This window comes from Rana temporaria, chromosome 12 (genome assembly GCF_905171775.1).
Source record: "Rana temporaria chromosome 12, aRanTem1.1, whole genome shotgun sequence".
Lineage (NCBI taxonomy): Eukaryota > Metazoa > Chordata > Amphibia > Anura > Ranidae > Rana > Rana temporaria.
This window is the reverse complement of record NC_053500.1, coordinates 104,060,406-104,077,763: the sequence shown is the minus strand read 5'-3', so window position 1 is coordinate 104,077,763 and position 17,358 is coordinate 104,060,406.

Here is a 17,358-nt window from a genome sequence, read left to right as displayed (position 1 = left end):
TCTTGTCCAGTCACAGGCTGGGGTGGGTTTCTAGAGCAGCTATATTATACCCAAGCAGTATAGTCTGCACAGATGTCTCAGAGTGACTGGTTTAGCAAGGATTGTTAAAGAAAATTTCAAATTATTTGGCAGATAAAAATGTTTCTCATATCTGTATTTTAAGTATGTTTTTAGCTAGTTGCCTGGAGTTAAAAATGAATAAACATCATTAAGAATTTCAAACTTTATTTCATTTTTATTCAAATTTTACTTTGCTTCTATTATAAAAATTGACTGGTCTTCTGTGCTTCTTTAGCTTTCCTCTACATCCGACACTACATTCTCTTTTATTTTCATCCGGAGCAATCTTCTTCTTTGAATCATAAAATATAAAGAATAAGCTTTTCCACTGAACTGGTTCATTGATATGTATTTACAGGGCTTTTTTTCTCAGAGAATAGGTGCAGGAACTCCCTCCTTCTGAGTCACCTCTTGTGTCCACCCCTCCCCACCTCCAAGGCACCATTCCTTTTCTCCACCCCCTACCCACCTCCGAGCACCATTCCTTTTCTCCACCCCCTACCCACCTCCAAGCACCATTCCTTTTCTCCACCCCCTCCCCACCTCCAAGCACCATTCCTTTCTCCACCCCCTACCCACCTCCGAGCACCAATCCTTTTCTCCACCCCCTACCCACCTCCAAGCACCATCCTTTTCTTCCACCCCCTACCCACCTCCGAGCACCATTCCTTTTCTCACCCCCTATCCACCTCCGAGCACCATTCCTTTTCTCCACCCCCTATCCACCTTCGAGCACCGTTCCTTAGTTCAACTCCCTACCCACCTCTGAGCACTATTCCTTGGTTCCACCCCCTACCCACTCTCCGAGCACTTTCCTTAGTTTCACCCTCAACCAACCTCCGAGCACTATTCCTTAGTTCCACCCCTATCCACTCTCCGAGCACTATTCCTTAGTCCACCCCCTACCCACACCGAGCACTATTCATTAGTTTCACCCCCTACCCACCGCTAAGCACCATTCTTGGTTCTACCCCCTACCCACCTTCGAGCACCATTCCTTGTGCCACCCCCTACCCACCTCAGAGCACCATTCCCTTTCTTCACCTCCTAGCACCATCCTTGGTTCCACTCCCTACCCACCTCTGAGCACCATTCCTTGGTTCCACCCCTACCCACCTCCGAGCACCATTACATACATTCAGAGCTGGAGTGCCGGAACTCTGCGTTCCCCCGCGTTCCTGCTGAAAAAAAGCCCTGTGTATTTATATAATTCGTTGCTTCGTTTGCCATGCAGTGTGGTAGCACTAAGTCTGAAAGCACTTCATTTCTAACTATTCTTCTAATGCTGCGTAGCCAAATATTAACCAGTGGAATGTGTGACCTAGAAGAGGTCACCAACGCATGGACATGGGAGAATGGAGCCTTAGAGGAGGAAACCGTTACAACTATATAGGTGTAACCTTTTGCCAATAGGCACAAGAGAATTAAAGGATATATAAAGGTTCCTGTTTAAAAAACAAAAATAACCAGACATGTCATACTTACCTCCTCTGTGCAGTTGGTTTTGCACAGAGTGGCCCTGATCCTTCTCCTCTGGGGTCCTCAGCAGCGCTCCCAGGTCCTCCTCTTTTTGAGTGCCCGTTGGAGAGCTGACCTCTCCAGGGGCAATCGCACAGGTGTACTCCTGTGTCCTGCTGCTACGTCTATTGACACAGACTTCAGGACTCTGCTCCACCCCCCGACTCCTGCATCACTGTATTTAATGGACAGCAGCGGGAGCCAATGCCTGCACTGCTATCAATGTATCCAAATCAGGACTCAAGACACCAGCTGGAGCTGGTGTCCTCGTCCCTATAACTGTAAAGAACGGGTTCAGATAAGTAAAAGGGGGGGCTCTGGGGGAATGCTGCATCACAGGAGGTTTTGCACCTTAATGCATAGAATCATAGGCGTGCGCAAGGGGTGTGCCAGGTGTGCCTGGGCCCATCCTAACTCTGGGGTTGGCAACCTGTCAATGGTGGGCAGGTGACAGGTAAACCACAATCCTGCCATGCCGGTTCTCAGAGAGGCGGCGGGGGTGGAATTTAGTGGAACCGATCTGTATTTTCCTCCTGCAGCAGCTGAAAGCAGGGTTCTCCTCCTCTCCCTTTGTCAACATTCAGCTGCCACAGGAGGAAAATATAGGGGATTGGTACCAATATATGTCACCCCTCCTTTCTCTGTTCCTCTTCCTTCTGTTGCCCGGGTCCCCCATGTGCTCCCTTGCTCCCCTTTCTCCCATTGTTTCAAGATGGAGAGCGGGAAAGAGGCCAGTAAATATGTCAAACGTGTTGGAGCTTTGGGGTGCACACCCTAATGCAATAGGCTGTGCACACCTATGCATAGAATGCATTAAGGTAAACAACATTGAGGGTTTACAACCCCTTTAAAGGATTGAATACACATCTGTCATGAATGTACTGTATGTGTAACTAAAACCAAAAATAAATGAACTGAAACTAAGTGTAACGCCATGGCAGGTATTTTTTATTCCTGACTGAGGAGCAAAGGAAGATGAATATAACCATAGGCTTGCGCACATGGGTGTGCCAGGAGTGCCTGGGCACATCCTAATCACCTTGTACTGTTCAGATTCCCCCTGCTACCCTGGCTGCAAAGGAAGGGACTGGGGAATCTCTGTCCTCAGTCCCTTTCTCTGTCTCAAAAGTGAGACTTCAGAGGTCTGTTTAGACCCCTGATATTTCACCAAAGCCAACTGACAGGGCTCCTAAAAAAAATAATGAAAAAAATAATAATAATATTGTAAAAAAATAAAAAATTGTAAAAAAGAAAAGTAGAGAATAATTTATTGACACCAATCTCTGCCCTGCTGACAACATCCACTGCTCTACTGACACTGTATCTTACCTACTGATAAAGTCCACTGCCCTATTGCCATATAGGTATATACATTATATTGTCAAAAGTATTGGGATGCCTGCCTTTACCACACACATGAACTTTAATTGCATCACATTCTTAGTCTGTAGGGTTCAATATTGAGTTGGTGCAGTTATAACAGTTTCAACTCTTTTGGAAAGGCTGTCCACATGGTTAGTAGTGTGTCTTTGGGAATCTTTGACCATTCTTCCAGAAGCGCGTTTGTGAGGTCAGGCACTGATGTTGGACGAGAAGGTCTGGCTCGCAGTCTCTGCTCTAACTCATCCCAATGGTATTCTGTCGGGTTGAGGTCAGGAGGATTCTGTGCAGGCCAGTCAAGTTCCTTCACTCAAACTCACTTATCCTTGTCTTATAGACCTTGTTTTGTGCACCGGTGCACAGTTATGTTGGAACAAGAAGGGGGCCATCCCCAATTGTTCCCACAAAGGTGGGAGCATGAAATTGTCCAAAATGTCTTGGTATGCTGACGCCTCAACAGGTCCCTTCACTGGACTACGGGGCCAAGCCCTTAAAAAACAACCCACACCATAATCTAAGGTGACCAGATTTTTTAAATAAAATCCGGGGGACATATTTTTTCTTTACTAGTAATGGCAACAATCAGCGACTCTCTGCCGTCCGCCGCCCGCCTCACAGCCTCTCAAGTCTTACTCTTCAGGCCCCGGCTACTACTGGATGGGGAGCGGAGGAAGATCACTCCGCAAGGCAAGGAGATAGGCATGTGGCTGGCCAGGATTTGAGCCAAGGCAGAAGAACATGCGAGCAGAGCTGAATGGCATGCGCCCGAAACTGAAGAAATATTCCTTCCGCTCCGACCAGCACATGATCATCAGAAAGGGGCACAGATAATAGGAAAAATACAACCCCCCCTATGCTAGTAGGCACGGCAGAGGGGGGGGGGGGGGTGTAATTCAAAAATTGTTATTTTAATTCTGCACTGACTGTCTTTGAAGACAGACTTGGTCCGGGGACAGTGTCCTCAATCAGGGGACTGTCCCCTGAAACTGGGGATGTCTGGTCACCCTACCATAATCCCCTCTCCACCAAATGATTTGGATCAGTGCACAAAGCAAGGTCCATAAAGATATGGATGAGAGAGTATGGGGTGGAGGAACTTAACTGGCCTCCACAGAGTACTGACCTCACCCTGATAGAAACAGAATTGGGATGAATTCGAGCGGGGAACTGTGAGCCAGCCTTCTTGTTCAACATCAGTGCTGACCTCACAAATGCGCTTCTGGAAGATGGACAAACATTCCATAGACACACTCCTAAACATTGTGGAAAGCCTTCCCAAAAGAGTTGAGGCTGTTAAAGCTAGCAAAGGTTGGGCCACAACTTAATATTGAAACCCTAACGGACTAAGACTGGGATGTCATTAAGGTTCATGTGCGTGTAAAGGCCTAATACTTGACAATATAGTGTATATACAGTATATATATATATTATATATATATATATATACACACACATGCGTGTGTGTTTGAGCTTTGGGGTGCACACCCTCATGCAATGGGCTGCGCAAACCTATGAATATAACATGCTTCAAGGCCAACTTTCAATTGACCTTGTTACTTTTGCCCTGTTTAGGTAAAATGAGGTTCACTTAAACAATGCATTGGAGCTGTCTGCTAACAGAGACTTTCCAAACTCCCAAATCTTATGCCTGTACACACACCCTTTTTTTTCAGCAGGAAAACGGCTGAAATTTTTCTTGCATACACACTAATCTTGTCTGAAATTCCGAAAGTCAAGAATGCGGTGACGTACAACACGTACGACAAGCCTCGAAAAATTAAGTTCAATAGGCCGTCCGGCTCTTCTGCTTCTTCTGAGCATGCATGTTTTTTTTTGCATCGTAATTGCATACAGACGAGCGCGATTCCGATAGGAATTTTTCCTTTCACGAAAATAGAGAACCTGTCTCTCAATCTTTTCTTGTAGGAATTCTGACAGAAAAGTGTGATGGAGCATACACACGGTCAGAATTCTGACAAAAAGTTTACATCACACTTTTCTTGTCGGGAAAACTGATCGTGTGTACAAGGCACTAGGCTGGGTCACATATGTGCGCTTCTGGTTCATGCCTGGGGGTCCGGTTCATGTTTGTTCACTACGGTTTAGGTGTGATTCAGGTCAAAATATTTTCCTAAATTCACACCTGAACCGTACCCAAACACGTAAGGGACCCTTTTGCCATACGTGTGAACTGACCTCCATTGAGAGCCGTCACACTCTCCTGTCATGCGAATTGGATGCATGGAAACCCACATCCAATTTACATATATGTGAAACCCAGCCTCAACATTAGACTCTTCTCACCCTGCGCATACAGAGATTCATTTTGTGGCATATTTTTTGATTTGCCCTAGGTAAGATTTCACGGAAATAGAGACCGTTGAGGTGTAATTTGCTTAGAAAAAAAGGTAATAATGCATTATTTTTGTTTTGTTGCAATTTTTTTTATAACATTTCAAGTAAAATAATGAGGCTAAAGACAGCCCTCTTTTGGCATAAGTGTAGGTCCAAGGATAGTTACTAGGGTGACCATGAAAAACACGAACAATACTTCTCTTATTTGTTCCCACTTAGTCTGCAAAATATACCATCATAAAAGTTTTTTTTTATATTTTTGTGATAAGTGTAAAAATAACTGTGGTTCTGTCAGAAATCTTGTGAATTGAAAACTTCTGTACTCTCTGCCTTTTGCAGCACAGTTATCGAGTTAGCATTGTTACCAGCCTTCTCTGTGGACTACAGAATGCCTTCCCCTAGGTCATGGAGATGAGAACTCTATTGGTCTCTTCTGTCATAAACCCTTCTCCCTGCCTGCCAGCGTTTATGTACTCTGTATTACGTATGCACAGCTCAGCATACATTTACGGCACAGCTGTGCACATGCTTGGGAGTGACATCATTGTTGCCCTGCTAATCAAGTGGCCAAAAAAAGCTGAACCTGGAAGGAAGACCAGAAGAAAATGGAAGCATCTGTGACATTTGAGAGCTTTGACACTGTATAGCTGGAGAAAATCTCTTGGCAGGTAAGTCCTGTCATAAAGTGCTAATCAGTGCATATCACCCATTGGTGCAAATAATGTATATTTGATGCACACAGGCACCAGGAAAGGGGGGGCACTGTGCACACACATTAAACAACATGGGAAAACGCCGGTTTCTGTCGGGTAGGAGCCAAGTTGGTCACACATAACAGTTAACCCCGCGGCCCTGCTGGAGAAGGAGTCTTTGTGTGAGGTGAACCCCACAGCTGCTGGCATCTATACTTTGTAAACCAGTGGGCACTACTCAAAGAACCGCTGGTTACTTGACAACTGTCATCAGGAAAGGAAGATATGTTTCATTCATGTCTCCCCCTAACGCCTCCCCAGCACCTGATCTCCTCTGCACTGCAGCAAAGATTCATATAGCGCTACGCTTGTGATGTGGAGAAGATCAGGCACTCATGAAGCAGCAGGGGGAGAGGATCCCTTATTTTCCCCGATGACAGCTGTCAAGTAACCAGCGGGCTTGTCGTAGCACCCAGCTGGCTACATAGTATAGATGCCTAGCAGCTGTTGGGTTCACTACCAATGGGCTCCTTCTCAGCAGGTGTGGGGGCTAACTGTTTAAGTAATTGCATTACAATAGTAACAGCAATGATAATCAATACTGCAATAACTCCAGTAGGCTGTATCAATTTTAGAGTGCACTCTACAGTATACGAATGGCAGCAATTCAATTTAAAACTCCCCTAAAGAGGTACCTCCTACTATGGACAATAGGCAAAGTTTGTTGTGAAGCAGCTGAGTGAGCAGTCTTTAGCCTTAGTTCATCATCCAGCTAGCATTGGGGCCCAGTCATTATGGTGGTGCACATAAATATTGTTGCTAGTTAGATGGACAGCCCCTATGTGTTCAGTCTCTGCTAGCAGCAAAGGGTTAATGACAGAGGTGTCTTCTCACCAGTCCCAATGATACAACAAAAGGAAGTCCTGTTGTTCAATGGTCAGCTCACTTCTAGATCACAGCTCACTACTGAATCTGCAATTTCTTTGGCTTTTTAAGGCTGAAATCAACAAATTTTTTCATCCCCTGGTCATTTGTGAAGGAAGCCACCATGGGTAAAATGTCTCAAAAGATTTTTTTTTGTGCATTTTGAGGGCATACACCTTTATGTTCTCAGGTAGATAGAAAAAGTGTCAAAATGGATCAAAAGTCCCTTAAAATGTATGCCAAAAAATCTTTAAAGATCAAAAAGTCAAGGAGAAAGGTGTTTTGGGGGCCATTTCTGATTTTGAAGAGGGTCACTTCCGGTTTCAGGAACCGGCAGTTTCCCAGGGCAATTTTTTTGGCTTTTTAGGGATGCAATCAACTAATTTGTCATCCCCCTTGTTATTTCTTTGTAAAAGAAAACTACCACTGGTAAAACAGCCCAAAAACAATTTGTATATTTTGAGGCATGGCCCATTAAATATTCACAACATTGACCAATATCTCAGGTAGGCAGATTAGGTGTCAAAACGGGATCAAGAGTCTCCAAAACAGATGCAGTCCTAAGAACATGGCCCCAGGCTTGTAGCTGGTTGAATTGCACACAGGAGTTGCAATGTGCACACCTCAGTCCCCTTTCAGCCAAAAGTAGTACAGCGCTCTCTCTTTTTATACCCGGCTCACACTGGGAATTGTAGTCCAAACGTCCATAGACTGCCATAGTAAAGTTTATTTTCTGAACATCATCTCCTAAGATTCAGTGCTTCCAATCATCAAGTCTCTTGAGCTCCTTCTGCTTGTTATCTCCCCCTGGTGGATGATAGAAGGAAATGTTAACCCATTCAGTTTAAGTCCATTAGGCACACAGAGAGCACTGCAGCACAGTGTCCTAAATTGCTGTCTCTAGCTATGGACTTGGCTACATAAAGAATGAAGAAAACCGGAAGGGGCTGCTAGGACCATTAAAATATTGCATAATTAATACACAAACTCTTAAAAAAAAAATCATCTGTACTGTATATTGCTTCTTAATTGGTATGTATTTATAGAAGATTGTAACTGTGCATATCTTGTGGATATGGTTGGGATGTTTAATTTCACAAAGGTGTGTTTTTAAAAGTTTTTGTATTAATAAAGTGTATATGTTATATTTCAATGATCACCAGCAGTCTCATTCTCCCTTTCTTCATTCATTATATTTTATGTGTTATGAATAGAATGTTGGAGGGTTTGTTGAGCTCTATTTTTTGTAGTTGGGCTACATATTTGTCTTACTGGGAGCTCCCACCTCACTTACTACTGATATCTGAACTCTACATCCCTTACTACTGACCTTTGAACTCTGCATCACTGCTTCCCTTTCAGCCACGGACAATATTACGCCATATAAAATCCACACCCAATTTTTGCCATTGCCGTATCACACACTTTTCTTGCTCAGAGGGCCCAACTTCTGATCCTGTACACAAGCACACTGCTTGCATAAAAAACACCTGGTACTAATATTCTGTGAGTACTTCATGGCAAAAAGTGCTGGGGGCCATTTATTTGCTTTTTTATGTGGCTAATTAAATTTGCTTTAACACACTGGAACCATCCTCCGCATCATTTACACTGAAATGGCAAAATTTGGTATAAATGAAAAACCTCAATTCACTCATATTTAGCATAGAGAGACAGTGATTGAACGTAACCCACTGTACACTTCCTCCTGTTGCTAATCTACAAATTCTATACTTAAAGCGGAGGTTCACCCTACAATATACTTTTTCCCCTTAGATTGATGCTCGATTTGTGTAGGGGAATCGGCTAGGTTGTTTTTAAATTATGAGCAGTACTTACGGGGTTAACAGGATGCATCCTCTCCGTCGCTTCCGGGTATGGGCTGCGGGACTGGGCGTTCCTATTTGGATTGACAGTCTTCCGAGAGGCTTCCGACGGTCGCATCCATCGCGTCAACGATTTTCCCGAAAGAAGCCGAACGTCGTTGCGCAGGCGCAGTATAGAGCCGCAACCGACGTTCGGCTTCTTTCGGCTACTAGTGACGCGATGGATGTGACCGTCGGAAGCCTCTCGGAAGACTGTCAATCAAGGAAGGAACGCCCGCTCCCGAAGACCCATACCCGGAAGCAGAGCTTTTTTTTCTCAGAAAAGAAGGTGCAGGAACTCAACCACGACCCTGATCAGATTTCACAAACAGTAGAAGGGTCCTAAAGGGGCATTAAATACCAGGAGTGCAGAGCTGTCACTTGTAAACACAGAAACCAGACTTCTGTGTTTACAAGTGATTGTGGAGAGCAGGCACCAAGGGTCTGAGCCAGAGGTGGTGGAACTGAGTTCCCCCAAGTTCCCCCCTGAAAAAAAGCTCTGCTCGGAAGCGATGGAGAAGATGCATCTCGAAAACGGGTAAGTACTGCTCATATTTTAAAACAACTAGCCGATTCCCCTAGACAAAACGAGCAGGAAATCTAAGGGGAAAAGGTCAAAAAATAAATAAATGGGTGAACTCCCGCTTTAATACAATAAATACATTATAAGACAACGTGCATGTACATTGTAAAATTGTAGTCATAAAAAAAATCTAAACATTGTAATATTAATTCAAAATATGTGTTCGCTGAAAATTCACTATATTTTCCCCCTTTACATACTTTACAAGCTATTTTAAAACAGTTAAATTGTCTAATATTATGTAAGAATTTGATTCCAAGTAAATCTTCTTTTCAGGTCACAGTTAAGTAAAGCCTATGTAAATTACCCTCAAAAGCATGCAGGAAAATGCACAATAGTCAAGGGATTTACAACAAAAGTTATAAAAAAATACATGCAGTAAACTCAAATAACTTCCAGATTTTATTTTAAGTTACTGTTCCCTCCATCAACTATATTTATTTTATTTAACACATTTAACATATAGTCTGTTTTACATTATTTATTTAAGAAAAAAATAGCTGACACCTCAGGCCGACTATTTGTGTGGTCCTCACTGATCAGCATATTTAATCCAACCCATAATACGTCAGTCAGGATTGATCAGTAGCTCCCCTTGTACACAATCAAATGAGTTACATTTTAATCACAGCTTGTGGGAATATCTCAGCTCTGGGGGGGTGAAGCTGTTTCTCAGCCAGGGTTTTTTCTTAAATCGTAGCATTTTTGTATTCATGTCTCATGTACTGGAGTTACTTCAGAATAAATGATCTGAAATTGTAAAAAATGATTCCAGTCTCAAATAGATATATAATACCACGATGCAGTTTCGCAGCAAGGTTAGTTTATTTGGCACACACTAGGTCTGGAGTTTGGGTTGTGGTTTTAGAAGCTGTGTTAGGTTAAGGGTCAATAAGAGAGGTTTGATAAAATATTTATTGGGCGTGATGAATTATTTTTGTTAGGTTATGATGGGTTAAAGTGTCATAATATAACATTTATTTGTGCTAAAAAATTCTTGGAGATAAAACGTCTGCATCAAAAATATCAAAGCTAATTTTTATTATTTTTATAAGAAGAAATTACAGGTAAACATTAAAGTATGTTTGCAGAGGGAAAGTGATACTAGACGGTGGGTAATTGCGCTGCACACCCCAAATTGTTGTGAAAGGAAAAAGTACCCCAGGGGCTTTGTGTTGCAGCAAAAAATGATAATGATGGTATTAGATTGTATCAAAAGCATTTTAATTAGATAAATATATCACAAGGAACATGTCTGTTGTATTTAAAACATATGAACGTGATACTCCCCTCTTTGGTTCACAAGGACCAAGTGGGCTTTGTCCCCCTCCGCCAAGCGGGGGACAACACAAGACCGGGTTTTCATCGGTCTAGATGCGGAAAAGGCCTCAGCTGGCCTTTCCTGTTTGCCATGTTAAAATACATGGGGCTCCGGGGCCCCTTCCTGCGGGCCATCCGGCACCTCTACATGAACCCTACGTCTCAGGTTAAGACCCCCTTTGCCCATTCCCCTCTTTCCCGATAGCCAATGGGACGCGCCACTTTTATTTGCATTATGCGTGGAACCCCTGTCGGCGTCTATTCGCAGGAAACCCGGACGTTCGGGGAGTTCCAGTGCGGAGTAGGGAATTTAAGGTGGCGCTTTTTGCGGACAACGTTATACTAACCCTGACCCAACCCAGAACTTCACTACCTAACCTGCACGCAGAACTTGATCTATATAGATCCCTGTCGGGTTATAAAATAAACGCGGCTAAGTTGGTAGCTCTCCCATTAACATTCCTGACGAGGAGGTTCGACACCTAAAAAACAGTGCTTCCCCTACCATTGTGCAACAGCGGGTCTGAAATACCTGGGGGTGCAGATCACCCCGTCTTTTGATACTTTATATAAGGCAAATTCCCCCCCCCCTCTCTTTCGGTCCATAAGAGAACTTCTACAGAAGTGGAGGGCCCACCACATTTCCCTTTTGGGTAGGGTGGGGCTCTGTTAAGATGGTCACCCTCCCCAAACCCCCCTACCTCTTCCAGACATTGCCCATTCCAGTTCCATATGCGGATGAGCATAAGCTCCAAGCAGACTTGGTGCGCTTTGTCTGGAATTATGGGAGGCACAGGATACCCCGAACGGTTCTGATAGCATCCCGCACTGACTGGGGATTGGGGGTTCCCCGACCTGTTCAAGTATTACCAGGCAGCCCAATTGCGCGCAGTTACCTCTTGGTTCCCCCAGCGCTCCTATAACAAATGGACAGAAATTGAGAAAATATGGCTGGCCCCCATGCACCCGAATAGCCTGCTGTGGAACGCGAGCGCGGAGGTGGACCCGGGCGGACTTTTAGGACCCATGCTCCAACTCTGGACGCTTTGGAGCAGACTGTCCCAGGCACATAGCCTGAGCTCGGAGCGTTCTCTTCTGACCTCTTTCCTGTTCAACCCCAGGATGCCTGATGGTCTGATCCACCAGATGTCATCACCTTGGCGACGCGTGACCTCTTCCACTTTGGCCACTTGGTGGAACCTATAACCCCGTAAACTTCTCTCATTCTCTGATTTGCAAAAGAAATTCAACTTGCCTCGCCAGGTGTTCTATGGGTATCTGCAGATACAGTAAGACACTATGCACAATCATTTGCCCCAAAGCTCCAATTTTCAGCGCCAACGCCTTTCGAAAAACTGGTACTGGAGGGATCTGCTCGCGGCGGGTTGATATCAGATATGTATCAACTGTTAAACTCTCGTCCCTTCCCCACCCAGGGTAAGCATGCATACATGGTTCGTTGGGAGAGGGCGCTCGGGGAGGAGATCCCGGAGGCGACGTGGCAGACAATCGTGTCTCAGGCAGCTAAAAGCTCTCTCTGTACGCTGTATAGGGAGAATGCCTATAAAATACTGTACTTTTGGTATATGACACCAGATGTTCTCCACGCTATCTATCCATCCAGCTCAGACAGGTGTTGGCATCGCAAAGGGAGCCAGGGGAACCCTGTACCACATATATTGGACCTGCCCCAAGATAGTACCGTTTTGGACGGAATCTCAGCAGCTGCTGTCTCGCCTCCTTGGAGTGCCAGTTCCCTGGTCCCCAAAACTATTTTTACTAGGGGTATCGCCCCTGCAAATCCCCAAGTCCTCCAAAAATTGATGAGGCATGTATTGACGGCCGCGAGGTGCCTGGTTGCTCTCCATTGGAAGCGACTGTCCCCCCCCCCCCTCTCAAGCTGACCTGTACGCTAGGATTAAGGATGTTGAGCTGATGGAAAAATTACAGCCAGGTTACAGGATAGACTGGAAATGCATGACGTGACCAGGGAGGAGTGGCGTCGTCATGAGGATGCGCCCTGAGTCATGAGTCGAGCCTCCACTTACCCTTCCCCCACCTCTTCCTTTCCCTATTTCCCTGCATCTGCAGTCCCCCCTCCCTGTTTTTTCTTCATTACCCTTCTGATTCCTTCCTTTTGTTTTTTCTCTGTTATTCAAGATTTTCCTTTAAGTGTGCTATGATTCGACTTCTGGCAGAATGTGTTTGTGGTTGCGTGAGGGGGCGCCGAGCTCCCCCTGATATCTGCCTTGTAATGGGCTGCAATATGATATGCACGGTTTTTGCTACTGTTCTGCTGAAGTTTTTGTACTGTTATCTCTGTGACACGGGGGTTACCCTGTGTCTAATAAAAACTGTTATTTGAAAAAAAAAAAAGACGAACAATGTCCATTTAAAATTAAACAAAAAGGCGCCCTCGAAATATGGGGAAAACATCAGGGTGGAATATTTTTTTTTTTTGTATTATTCTTTGTATAGAAGAATCTGCACATCACATCTTTATAGCACAGATGTAGCAGCCCGCTGCACGAAATGTAACAGATAATTGTACACAAAAACATAAAGGCAAATAAATACATATCACGGGCATTGAGTTCCAGTGTTGACAATATGTAAAATGTATATGCAGCAGGGCTTTTTGTACACACATCTAGAATTTACCTTTCAGTTTTTGATTTTTAGATTTTCCTCCCCCCCAATAAAGGGGGAAAAAGCAACACTGAACCCCAGAAGAAAAGAGAATTTTATTGAGGGGGGGGGGGGTGGATATGTAACAAGAAGAATGGAAAGGGAGGGGTAAAATAAATTTGGGGGAAAGAGAGAGAGATAAGAAAAAGGTGGTGGTGGTGGTGGTGGGGGGGGGGGGGGGGGGTAGGAGGGAAGAGAAATCGATATATCCCCTTGGCACAGCACCTTGAGAAACCTTGCATCTATAAGAATTGAGCAGATAGTTGCAAAGTCCCCTCCAACCTATGGTTGGAAAGCAAGTATAGTATAGATTTTTATAAAAGAAGACATTTTCCAGGACTTGTCTTCTTGTTCCCTTAGCTTAATGGTCAAGTTTTCTATCTCTTGGACCTCATTAATTCGAGCAAGCCAGTGTGTTTTATTGGGAGTCACCATACTCTTCTATCTGGAATGCAGGCTCTGGCTGCATTAAGATGTTTCAATAACAACTTGTTGTATCACTTGTTTGAGAGTGTTATATCATGTAGTAGAGTAAAGGCCACAGTGGAATACCTTAACATATGATCTTATCTTTGGGCTTTTGCTGATGACATCAGGTTGACATACACTTCTGTGATTATTCAGAATTCGGTGTCAGCTGTAGTCGACAGGTTTTGCATTCCTATAGACTTGTATGGGGATGCAGACCCATCTGATGAGGACAAAAGCCAATCTACACAGACCCTCATGGTGTCTGAGTCCCCTTTGTAGAGACTTCTCCACTCTTCCTGTTCATGAGGCCACATGGGAACAGAATAGACAGCAGTGTGGAAAAGCCTCTAAAGTTGGCCAGTCACCATAGGCTCGTAGATTTCCAAACAAGCATTTGTACCAACATTTGTATGAAAAATCTCAGTACATTCGATGACTTCATGAATGTGTTCCAAAGTGATTCAAATTTTTGTTTGCTTTTAACATTTGATTTTGTAATGAATGGACCTTCCCAAACGAAAATTGCATTCACTGTTAAAAATCTGTTTATTTGAGTAAAAATTTCCATCTGCTTCGAATTTTCTCGACACGGAGGTCAAAAACGACTATTGATTTTGACCCCTCAATGATTGGAAGTTAAATAAATGATTTAAAATTTACATTTTGCACAAAATCCCACTAGTGTATAATGAGCTCACCCATCCAATTACAATAAGCCAGATGTCTGCACAGTACTTAGCATGTGTAACGTTTTACAATAAAGTACAGTGGGGACCCAATCTGATTTTAAGCTTGAAAGGTCATTTGTATGCATCAGAATGACCAGATTTTCCGTTGACTCTAAATAATTGAGCAAAACACTCAATTGCAATTAAATGTTTTTACAATAACTTACAAAATTAGAGTTATTCACTCAATATCAAACTGCAGTAGTATCTGTGCAAGGCTTACAGGTCAGTTTTCTAATCAAGGTATTTTGTGGACGGTGAAGGGTTGAGAGCTGCAATAAATTGAATTGTGCATGAAGTCTGCTGAGCTTCTAACAGACCATTGAAATAAAAAATACAGACACTTAGGGGTATCAAACTATATTGCAAAGTAATGACCCTCCAATTGATTCTGTATCCGCCACTTAATTGGAAATATCCGCTAAAACCTGGTAGTTAAGACCTCCACCCATCAATTTTTAACTGACCACTGTCCACCCTGGTGGTCATTGTGACTCCTTTCTAGACCCTGTTCTACTAGTTTACACTTTAACCATTTTTTCAAAGAACTGTATGTAGCACTACCCCCGTAGGAGCTGCTGGTTTAGATTTGGGCCTGCCGTTACCTTACTGTTCACCATGCTTGTCCTAGGGGTCCTTCTTGCAGAGTTACAAATGTCCACACCAACACTTTGTTTCGTTTTCTTCAAGGGTTTTATTAAACAAGTTCTGTTAGAGGGATGGAGGGTTAGGGAAGATTCAGGTACCTTGCTTTGGTACCTGAATCACGGGTATGATCTTGGATCCAGAGGACAAACTGTTTCCACACTGGATCCAGCGACCACCAAATAGGCCTCTCTCACTGACCTAGCAGCCGGTGCGAAGCTCGCTACAAAAGTTTCTGCCACAGACTTGATGAATGCCAACGAGTCGTTATAAAGGTCCTCTGCCACAGGACCATGTAACCACACATGCACTTTGCAAAGTTTCAAAGAAATTACAACAGCTTACGGTGCCAGGATCTTTTAGCTAAACCAGCCGCACTGTGAGGTAGATTAGCCAGGATGTGTCCTCTAATTGAATCCTCAATTGTTCGGCTTCTTCCTGCAGAGAAGACAGCACAGGACCATCCCTGGACCAGTAGGCCCCAGAAACTCCTGGGCCTACGCTCAGTAATGGAGCCTCGGGCCAGCAGGCCCAGAGACCAAAGGCTGCTAATACATCCCTGAGGCCAGGAGGGCCATCAGGTCAGGATTGAAAGACCCCGCCAGAGCAGTGTCCTTTAAGTACCCCTCGTCAGAAATGCCACAGCGGCGGGGACCACACCACTGAGCTGCTTCTGGGCAAGAGGCACCCAATACACCCAGCCCATTGCATTTCCAACCTTGACTCCTGGTGACAGCGACACCCATAGTCAGGTGGAAGATGTGCAACGCAGCTGAACTGAAACAGAAACACATCATTTGGCATGAAATTCTGAGCTAAACTACGGCTCAGATAACTTAATTTACAAAATAGCGCCTACTCAACAGGAGCAGGGCTACATGCAAAATGTAATTTCCAATTCTTTCTTTGGCCAAATGTTGCAGCCCCTGACATTGTTAAATGTGTTCTCACCTAAAATATAAATGAAAAAAAGTGCAATTTTATAAATCTTGTGTTTCATCACATGTTCTACTGATATGTTTTAATGGAGGGACACGGGGACACACTTGGTCCGGGGACAGTGTCCTCAATACGGGGACTGTCCCTGGAAATCGGGGATGTCTGGTCACCCTACCCTAGGCAGGAGACATCGGGGGAAATGGAGGGGGCTTACATGCATAGATTTATTTCCAGAAATACTGGATCAAGCAAACATTATTATCTGCATCCCTGGTATGTCATGTACATTCTGAGTGCTACATGCATTTTAATCCACTGTATTGTATGCAACTAGTTGTCCTCAGAAAAAGGGTTAACACTGAAGTGTGACCAGTTGTCAGCGAATGATTAGCAACATCTAATGAAATGAAACTCATGTAATCCAGGCATTATCTTCTACCACAGGGCAGATCTGCATTGCTAAACAGATAAATAGCTTGCAAACACTCCCATCACTGTCCAAACAACTTGTGAAGCTTGTGCCTCACTACCCCCTGCCAGCAGGTGAAAGGAAAACGTGCTAACAGCTTGTTTGCACAGTCATTTATAGTGATAATGAATGTGACATATACAGTAGCGTTGTGTGACATAGGTAAAACTGCAAGCAACCTGTAGCTTTCCAGCTGTCAAACCTAAGAAGCGGGCACTCAGAAAACCATGGAGCGAAGATAAAAGGGGTGCATGGGCATAGCTCTCTCAATGATTGTTGGGCGGCACATCTATGTCAGAGCTTCAGATTGCCTTGATCACCTGTGACTTTCCCACACCTTTAGCTGCAGGGCTTCATTTACCATAACAGGACTTGTAGGTCAGTGTATCCCTTTCACAGTCTATCCAAAATAAAATAAAAAATACAGTTTTGCCTAGAGATAGACTTTGAACTCAATGGGGTCCATTTATAAAGCTACGTATGGCTTAACCACCTGCATACCACTGATTTACTGATTAAACCTACTATTTGACATTTATAAAGCACGGATTTGTTCTTCATAAATGCTTTCTTCAGCATCTGAAGCAAGTAGTGCCCCATTTGTTTTAATAAATGGGGGAAAAACTGCAATGAAAAAAGCCAGTGCAGTGTGGCCACCGGTGTCCAAAGTTCAGGTCCAGTTTAAAGAATTAGTAAGGCTTTAGGAAGATGGAGTCTCTAA